We start from the raw sequence: 10,315 nt of genomic DNA, 5'->3' as shown, positions 1-10,315 counted from the left end.
TCAAGTGGGGTTAGCAGTCAAGCCTAGGGTTCGAGTGGGGTTAGCAGTGAAAGTGCAAAAGAAGAAGGAAGAAAGGCTAGGGTTCGAGTGTGAAGTTTGAAATGCCAAAAAGTATCGCGTATACCCCCTTTAGCTTTTTTTTTATATTTACGACGGTTATTTAATGAAAATCGGCATAAACTTCATTATACAAAACATTCTAAGGCGGTTTTCAATAACTGCCTTAGAATGTGCATCGTCAATTACAATTTTGACCATCATAATTACAAAATTGCCATCGAACCACATTCTAAAGCGGTTCCAATGACAACCGGCGTAGAAAGGGTGTCGTAAAAAGCCCATGTTTTCATTAACTTTTTTTCTATTGCCTTTTTTGGGTTCAATTAATTACCAATCATGATAGATAATCAAGTTAAAAAAAAAAGGCAAAACACATGAAATTATAATGTTTATACAACTGCTTGACATGAATGCTTTGCATTATACCAAAGTCTTATACATTCCCAATACTATAATAATAAACATTAGGGTTTTTTTATCATTTTAATCCTTAAAATTTTTAAATTTTTCATTTTTAATTCTTGTACTTTTTCTTATCCCTTTTTAGTCCTTTAACTTTTTTTTATCATCCTTACTTTTAGTTCTTTAAATTTTTTTCATCCTTACTTATAGTCCCTTAAAAGGATTAAATAAGGATGCAAAAAAAGTTCATGCAATAAATGTAATGATGAAAAAAAGTTCAGAGATTAAAACAAAAATAAAAAATTCATGGATTAAAAATAAAAATTCTAAAAAATTTAGGAACTAAATGTAGTTTATCCTAAATATTACATTGATTAGAAGAGGTTGGAGAGAATAAAAGTGATTGATTCAAATTGGAGCAATAAATTTTTGCTATGCAATAAATTTTTGGCGTGATTTAAAGTTGGAATCGAAGAGTTTGTCGGGAAACAAATAGTTTTGTGCTGAATAAACAACGTAAACATTTAATACATGTGCCTTTCTTATAAAATAAAATAATTTTTAAACTAAAGCTTTATGCATGCTTTTGTTAATGTTTACGTGAATAAATGCTATGTTGTGGGCGGGAATTGCATAGAGATTGAATGGGAAAATTTTGCAGAACTTATTAGCTTTAGTAATAAAATATTTGAACCTTTTATTTTATTTTACACCAATGACTTATATTAAACTACTAAATCCACTCACTTGACTTTTGTCTTTCCATTTTCTAGATGACCTTTTATCTTCTCATCTCATGCCAATTCTCTATCACCGGATAGCTCTTCAAAAATGTGGTACACTCAAAATGTAATTATGCACAAGTGTTTAGTTTTATATGTGTTAATTGAGAAACTAGCCATGGATGAAAATTGAGTTTGAGTTTGAGTTTAGGGAAGAAATGATAATTGGATGGAGTTAAGAGTTCGAAGAAGAAATATAAAAAACAATGTCATGAAATGCAAATTGATCAGAGAAATAATAGTGCAAAAATTGTAGATTGTATTAAAGTATGGGTTTAAACATACACGTTTTCCTGGTAATTGGAAGTCAATTTTCTTGTGTTACGTTTTGATATAGAGATGTTTGTGTGATCTTCACAACCAAAGAAAATGATTACTATTATGCCTATATATAATCTAATTCCATTTGACAACCAATTACAGAATTTTTATAAGTGTGCAACTTATTCAAAATAACTATATATGATGTTGACACTTTAAGCCCTCAAAATCAAAACATTTTGTACATCTTGAGAGTTAGATTGTGAGCCTCATTTGTATATGCGTTTGTGAGGTGATAACAATAGTTAGTTCAACAAATATGCTAATCTTTGTAAGATCCAAAATGACTTTGTAGCAAAGAATATTTAGGTTATTAGTTTGGAGAGACTAGTGTAAAAATTATTTGGGTTAAGTTATAAGTAACTTGTAAAAAGAATACTTGTAACTTTATAAAAGATAATGAAACTTGATGAGTTGTCAAGAACTATATATAGTTTCGATGGTTGAGACAAACTAATATAAATTTCTTTATTTTTTTATTGCTCTTATCTTTGTTTTATCTAAAGCTGAATTGTGAAGTTCTATCAAATCTGTTTTAAAAAGGTTTTTGATTGCATAGTAAAGTTCTAAAACTATCAAAATCTTTAAAACTTGTTTAATTCAGACGGTAAGTTATTATTTAAAAAGGTTTGGGAAATTTTTTTAAATTACAATTATAAATTCAATTGTTTTTAATTTAATATTTACATAAATACCTTGCATTTTGGGTTGAAAAAATTACCTTTTTTGGATGGCAACTCATCTACTTTATCAAGCAATGTCATTTATTTATTATTTATTCACTCAATGTTAAAATTACCAATTAAGTCATTAATTAAGTGAAACTAGACTTAATTATCTTAAGCTATATCTTGAATTTGAGCCTTCTGTATGTAAAAAAATTATTAAAAAGAGAGACTCACTATAAAAGTGACTAGTCATGTTATTAGTTATAGGCAAAACCATTAGATATTGTACACCAGATATAAAGCATTTTTTACCAAAAATCATACCTTTTTTCTTTTCCTTAAATTTTAATCCTCCTATTTTTTAGAATTTATATTTTTGATCCTTTCATTTTAAAATTGAGACATTTAATCCTTATATTTTAAAAATATCAAAAATTTTAGTCCCTTGGTCCAAATTAAGTGTTGACTATTAATTCTAACATTATCTTACATTATCGGAAAGAAAATTACTCTTTAACCCTTTCTTATTAATCCTCTTTACACCTTCTCAAACCCGACGTCGTAGCCACCACAAAACTTGCATCCGACAAAGTCATTTGCATCTTGTCATCATCTTTGACGAAAGCAATCCACACCTAGCTACCTTCCTCCAAAAAAAAACTAGGAGAAATCAAGAAACATTCCTGAACCTAAATTTCAACAATTATCAAATTCCAGAACCTCAGTTTCAACCTTGCAACCAACATCGCTAGTTCTTGGCAAGAAATTGTGATCAATAAATTAGGGATTTTTATTTTTTGACAAGTCGAACCTCAACAAAATTAGGGGTCACTACTACAAAAGCAGCATTCTACATCGCGGATTCAACGACGGTTGTAGACAACCGTCTTAGAAGGTGAGGTGGTGGCATGTTTGTAATTAAGAGCATGAGAACGGCATCGTTTGCTGATACCCATCGTTGACATGCAGTCGCGCGTGGCAATTTGTAATTACGTGACTAACATACAAAGACGGTCTTGTGGTGAGAACCGTCTTTGTATCGTTAATGGTTACACGTGGCAAACACGTGAGTGGGCCGAGAACTATACAAAGACGGTGGTGTGGTGAGACCGTCTTTGTATCGTTAGTAGTTTCACGTGGCGGCCACGTGATTTGAGGCTTTAAAATACAAAGATGGTCTTATCGACAGACCCATCTTTGTATTATTAAGGTGCAAACACGTCATCATTTTCGTCATTAGGATACAAAGACGGCCTTTTGGGAAGACCCATCTTTGTATTTTTGGTGGTTTCACGTGGAGGCCACGTGATTTGAGGCTTTAAAATACAAAGACGGTCTTATCCTCAAACCCATCTTTGTATCATTAAAGTGCAAACGTGTCATCATTTTCGTCATTAAGATACAAAGAAGGTCTCTTGGGAAAACCCGTCTTTGTATTGTTGGTGGTTTCACGTGGAGGCCACGTAATTTGAGGCTTTAAAATACAAAGACGGTCTTATCCTCAGGCCCATCTTTGTATCATTAAGGTGCAAACACGTCATCATTTTCGTTAGTAGGCTACAAAGACGGTCTTGTCGGGAGACCCATCTTTGTATTCATGGTAGTTTCACGTGGAGGCCACGTGATTTGAGGCTTTAAAATACAAAGACGGTCTTATCCTCAGACCCATCTTTGTATGTTTCGTGGGCACACGTGGCAGACACCTCATGTTCCATTTAGGACCCATCTTTGTATCCTAGATGGTAGCACGTGGCGAGCACGTGCTTGTTCCTTTCTCTAACTTTGGCGCGCCCTAGCAATTGCAAGCTCGAAATTACCATAGAACTTACTCACAACTACGTGCCCTAGCTAGCTATAGAGAGCATCATCTCCGACAAAGAGGTTCGTCGTTGCTTCTTCTTCCGTTTGCACTCGCCGCCGACAAAGGCCAGGCCACAATTACGTAATGTTTGTGTATCCCTTCATTTGCATTGCTTATATTCCTTCATTCATTGATTCCTCTTTGTTGTCGTCTCAGGCTGTTAGTTGTTGTTGGTTGTCTACTATGTGTCGGCCACACATTATCATGAAGTTGCATTCCATTAAAGGTAAGGTTTATAACATTGTAGTTTTTATAGTTTTTGTGCATAATGCAAAGGCTGGTGTTGTTGTCTTGTACTATTGTGCGTGTTAGTTTTGTTATTTTCATTTTTCCTTTTATCCCTCAAAAGCAAACTATTATTTGGTTTATCAACAAAGTTGGTTCCATAAGGTAAGATACATTGTGTGTTTTGTGAAAGAAGCTTTGATTTTTGTTTATCTTTTTATGTAATATGAAGCTGTTAATTTTTATTTTTTATTTTTTGCATTTCAATGGGGATTATGTGAAATGTAGTAGTGCAGTAGTTGGTCATTTTGGATTTTCGATTTGTGTCGGTAGTTTGTAGTAATGAGTTTATATTACCTACTTTTGCATGTCTTATGCCTTTTAAGGAATTTCTCCTTTCACATGCAAAGTTGTAAATATCAAATTCACTTAATTAATCCCTCTAATCCAATTTGGACCTATTTGTAACCAATCCCTTATTGCTAAGTAATGGACTAATGGACTAATTGCCTAACTGCTGCCATTCACAAGTAATTGACTAGTTTCCACCTACCAATCCCTCTAATCTAATTTCCACCTATCAGTAACACTACTGCTAGTTGGGGGGAACTCTTCATTCCATGTACTAGATGATGTTTTAGGCTTTTTGACCAATGTGCACCTTCTCTCTCCAGCAAATTCCCAAAGTACACCACTTTGAGAAAAATTTCCCCAACTACACTTGTTTTATTTCTTATAGGGGAGTCGAGTTTGGGCACCTTGATTTCCCTTCGTGTCCTTTTTTCAAATTAAATATTATATTATATAAAAATATTTTTAATTACTTTTTAAATTATTTAATTACTAAATTATTTTTTTAATATTGATTAAATTAATTTTTTATTAACAAATTGATATTATAGAATTTAACTATTTTTTACATTATTTAATTTATTTGAGATATTTTTGGTTGAATATTTGTTTTAAAATCTGAATTTTGTATAATAATATATATTTTGGAAAAAAATATATATATATTAAATTTAATTATTTTACTAAATATAATTAGTTTGTTTATGTCATTAAATTTAATTAAAAATGATAAAACTAAAACTTTTAACAATTTATTTATAAAAGAATATTATACTGCATTATCAATAAAATATTTAAACAATGACATTTGGCTAAAGAAAAATTTAAGTTCAGGATATATTAGGACAATTGTTTCTGCTATGGTCATCTTGTCGGCAAAGTCCATATTTTTTTATACTTGCTCGTTCATTTTCGTCTTCGTCCATCTCAGTGGGAATGTGAGTTGAAACGGGACGACCCTTTGCAGTCCTCTTTCTCCTTGGATTAGGACCCCGCTGATCTCCTTCATATTCTTGCCACATTGATTCGTGTGGCAGTAAACCAAAGGAGTTGTCATAGATGTGCAAAATATGTTGTAAAGTGAATAACATCGGCACATAGGTCATGGGATCAACATTGACAGATTTACAGGCAGCCATGACGTGAGAACATGGTAAATGTTTAGCCTGATATTCACCACAATCACACTTTTGGGATTGTAACATTACTCTAAACCTTTCAGGTGGTCTGGGTGTTTCAAGTGGGGATTGAGTCTCTGTTATAATAAAAGTGTGATTGTGTCTGTCGAATTCATTTACAATGTGTGTATTAGATTCTTGTTGACTGCTATTCATTGCATCGAAGATGACTTCAAAATATTGTGAGCCGGAGTTGATCATTGCCTGAGTTTGTCAACCTCTATTAGCAAAGAGTTGTGCGGTCTTGAAATACGTCTCCTCAACCAACGATGACACTGACGGCAAATGTCTTGTGTTTTTGAACATGGAATTAACAGACTCCGACAAATTGGTAGTCATATGTCCCCAACGTTTCCCCTCATCGAAGCATTGTACCCATTTTTGTTTGGGTAATTGATCAAACCATTCAGCTGCACTTGGCTTATTCGCACGAGTATCCCCAAGATGTCGCCAGTGCATCTTCTCTGTGTATGCGTAACCTGTAAATATTCAATCAATGTATTATGTTATAAAATTTGATTGAAAGAAAATTATAACGAATAAATAAAATAGATTCTCACTAGCCAACATGAGTGGTTTCTTTAAATGTTTGCAGTTTGAGTTACCGCGAAGAAAGTTTTGTCCAATGTGGCACAGGCAAAAGAAATGGGATGTGTCCTGGACCTATAAGTTACTTGGGTTGTTGTAGGCACTTATAATTGAGGGATTTCGGTCTGAAATAAGAGAAATGTTAATTTGCGGAGTAACATGTCTTTTCAAATTCTTTAGAAAAAAACCCCAAGCTGAAGTTGTCTCCCCTTCTACAATGGCATAGGCATTCGGGAAGATATGGTTAGCTCCATCTTGTGCAGTAGCTATCAACAGTGTGTCAGTATACTTCCCGTAAAACCATGTACCATCTACTTGTACTATGAGTTTACAATATGCAAAACCATTAATGCATGGACCAAATGACCAAAAGACATGTTTAAACAATCTTTTGCCCGATACTATTTCTCCCCCCTCATACAAGGATTCTGTTTGAGTAGCGACCACAGTCCTGGGAACACAAGATTGCAAAGCTCCAAAAAGTTTTGGCAGTTTGGCATATGATTCTTCCCAGTTTCCATGAATCATCTCCAATGCTCTTTGCTTTGCTAACCATGTCTTCTTGTAGGAAGGGGTATAATTCATGAATGTTTTGATCTCTGCAATCAACGTCTTGATGGAGACGGTTGGGTTTGTTTTGACAATTGGTTGGATGATCTGTGCTATAATGTGTTTGTCGAGTTGGCGATGATCTTGTCTGAGCATCGGCACGAGACAAGTGTGATGACCTCTGATACTCTTGATAATCCATTTTTTATGCCTCTTTGAATTGCATGCGTCCAAGCTCCATGTACAACCATTTTCATGTAACTTGCAGACAAAGTTTAGCCTTCTCTGGTCAGAGTAAATTGTTCTGCAATCAAAATGATTTTTGATGTTGTATTCTTTGATTGTCCGAATACATTGTGCTTTTTCATCGAAGGTCATGCCAACCTCGAGTATACCAACTGGTGGTTGTACATTGTGTTGCTGATGAACAAAATGGTGTCGATCAATGTAGTGAGGTCGGTGATCAAAGTTCTACTAGACACCTAGGTTACTGATATTGCAACGGAGGTGACGGAGGTGTCGTTGGTCTGCCAACACCCTCGTCATCGGTTTGGTCATCACTTTGGTCATCGCTTTGGTGATTGATGTGATCAAAGAACTGTTGATCCTCATCCTCAGTAAAATCATCCATGTTTTCATCATGAAATCGTATAATGGGATCTTCGTTAGCAATGGGATGTTCATCTCGGTTTGATGTTTGCGTTTGTGATAGTTGTGAAGGTGGCGTAAATGGGGATGAAGGATGGTTTTGTTGGTCAAAGGAGGTTTGTTGGCCATGAAAAAAAGAATCGTTCTCGGATAATATTTGTGTGTACGAAGTATAAATGTCAAAGGGGTCTTGTGATTCAAGGTTGTTGTATGAAGATACTGGATTATTGAGGTCTATGTTGTTGTACGGTAACTGTTGTGGAGGCGGTAGTTGTAGTTGTGGACATGAGGGTTGTGGAGACGATGATTGTGGTTGAGGAATAAGCTCATTAACAGCATAGAATTCAGCAGAATTCAATTGTGGATTCTGGAGAATTGTTTCCATCGCGCCTCTAAGATCATCATTGTCGAATAGTTGAGTTGAAATAAAACGTGTCTGATCGAAATGAAATGAAATAGGGACACGAAATAACAATTGAGCAACTTGTTCAGTTGCTCGAGTAGGGAGACGATTGTTAATTTTTCAAATGAATTGTGTAAACGTAATAGAATGATTGGCGTAAAAAAATATTAGGGTCGTACACGTGTACATTGATCCTTGAAATGGATCGTCTACAATGTAACCATTGTGGTAAATGATGGTCGCAATTTCTTTAGGTGGAGCCATGGTGGTGCTTATGGAATATGAGTGGAAATGGTGTGAGAGTTACAAATCGAGTTTTGTTTTGTGAGAAAGTTGTTGTGTGTGATATGTTGTTGTCAAATGGTGATATTATATATAGGCTAAGAAAGTTTAGTACCAGAGTTAGATTGGAATTTTAGGTGGAAGAGTTAGATTGGAAGGTTAGGTTGGGAGAGTTAGTTACGAGGGTTAGATTGGAAGGTTAGGTGGGAGAGTTAGTTACGAGGGTTAGATTGGAATGTTAGGTGGGAGAGTTAGATTGGAAGGTTAGGTTGGGAGAGTTAGTTACGAGGGTTAGGTGTGAGTGTTAAATTGGAAGGTTAGGTAAGAAAGTTAGATCGAAAGGTTGGGTGGGAGGGTTAGGCAGCAAAGTTAGTTACGACGGTTAGGTAGGACATTAAGTGCATGTGAGTAAATTAGTGTACACATGTGAGTGAACAGTAAGCAACCTCACACATTAATATACATGACAGATTGTTCGTTTAATCATGATTGTTGACTGTAGTGTGCCGTATCGCATGCCAAGGTCACATGGATTGTTTAGAAACATGTTAATGGGATAAACATATGCATGTGAGTGAATAGTGTGCAACACCACACTTTAATGGGGTGTCAATGCATATAAGAGTTAGGTCTGACATTGCTCCGCATATATGAAATCATGCATATGTAGACTATTATTACTGAAGTAAATTGAAAATAACAACTTCAAAGCATGCAACAACTACATCTAGATAATAAAGACGGAGAAAAACTTCAACGCAATACAACAACAAAATATGTTAAATTATTCATTCTAATTTCAGGGTATTCTTCAGCTTCTGCTCTATGTCGGCCCAACTTAGGTCATTAACTTGAGTAGGTGATAATAAATTATGAACATTAATTTTAAGTTCCATACATATTACACATGTCATATTGAGAAATGTATAAACATGCATGAGACACCTTCTTCGTCAATAATTTGAATTGCCCTATATTGAACTTCACCATTTAATTGATATACAGGACAACGATACCAAAGGGCATTAATTATAGGCGTAACACCATTATCTGTAATTGATGACTGTATTGCAGTGATTATATTTGGCAGCGTCATTGTTGGATTCAAGAGTAACAACTTTGTGTTGTCACCTCTGAAAATTGCATTTGCACTTGAACTTTGAATGATTTCACCATTGATATAAACGTACGCACAAATAGGCTCTGACCTCATTGCTAGCCCTCTTTGTTTTCTCTCACAATTTGATTAGACGCAACTGTGCAAAGTATTGGGTGACATGGTAGGTTTATATATGCAATCAATCACGGGTCCATGGTTCACATGAACTAGAATCTCGATGCATCATAATACCACAGTCGTGTTAACGTGCTTTGGAATCTCGAGGCCTTGCAACGAGATAAAATATAAATGTGGTTTGGAATCTCGAGGCATTACAATTACATTAAGTGTAATGTTGAGGCGATGCGAAATGTTGAGAACGAAGCTAATGCGGTTATCGTACGCATGCGGGTGAATAGTGTGCATGAAAATGTCATTGGTTCACGTGCATTAAAATCTCAATGCGTGACAGTACCACAGTTGTTGTTAACGTGCTTTGGAATCTTGAGGCCTTGCAACGAGACAAATTATAAATGTGCTTTAGAATCTCGAGGCATTACAATTACCTTAAGTGTAATGTTAAGGACATGCGAATTATTGAGAACCAAGTTAATGTGGTTAACGTACACATGCGGGTGAACAGTGTGCACGAAATTTCATTGATTCACGTGAATTAGAATCTCGATGCATCATAGTACCACAGTCATGTTAACATGCTTTGGAATCTCGAGGCCTTACAACCAGACAAATTATAAATGTGCTTTGCAATCTCGAGGCATTACAGTTACCTTAAGTGTATTTGTGCTTGCAAAACTGAACACAGTTTAAATGATAAATAGATGAGAGGTGCATGTCAATATCACATTTGCATCACCCAACTTCAAATTTTATATCATTT

The sequence above is a fragment of the Glycine soja genome, chromosome 4, assembly GCF_004193775.1.
Source record: "Glycine soja cultivar W05 chromosome 4, ASM419377v2, whole genome shotgun sequence".
In the NCBI taxonomy this organism is placed as follows: domain Eukaryota; kingdom Viridiplantae; phylum Streptophyta; class Magnoliopsida; order Fabales; family Fabaceae; genus Glycine; species Glycine soja.
The sequence above is the reverse complement of the archived record's forward strand: the minus strand, read 5'-3'. Positions refer to the sequence as shown.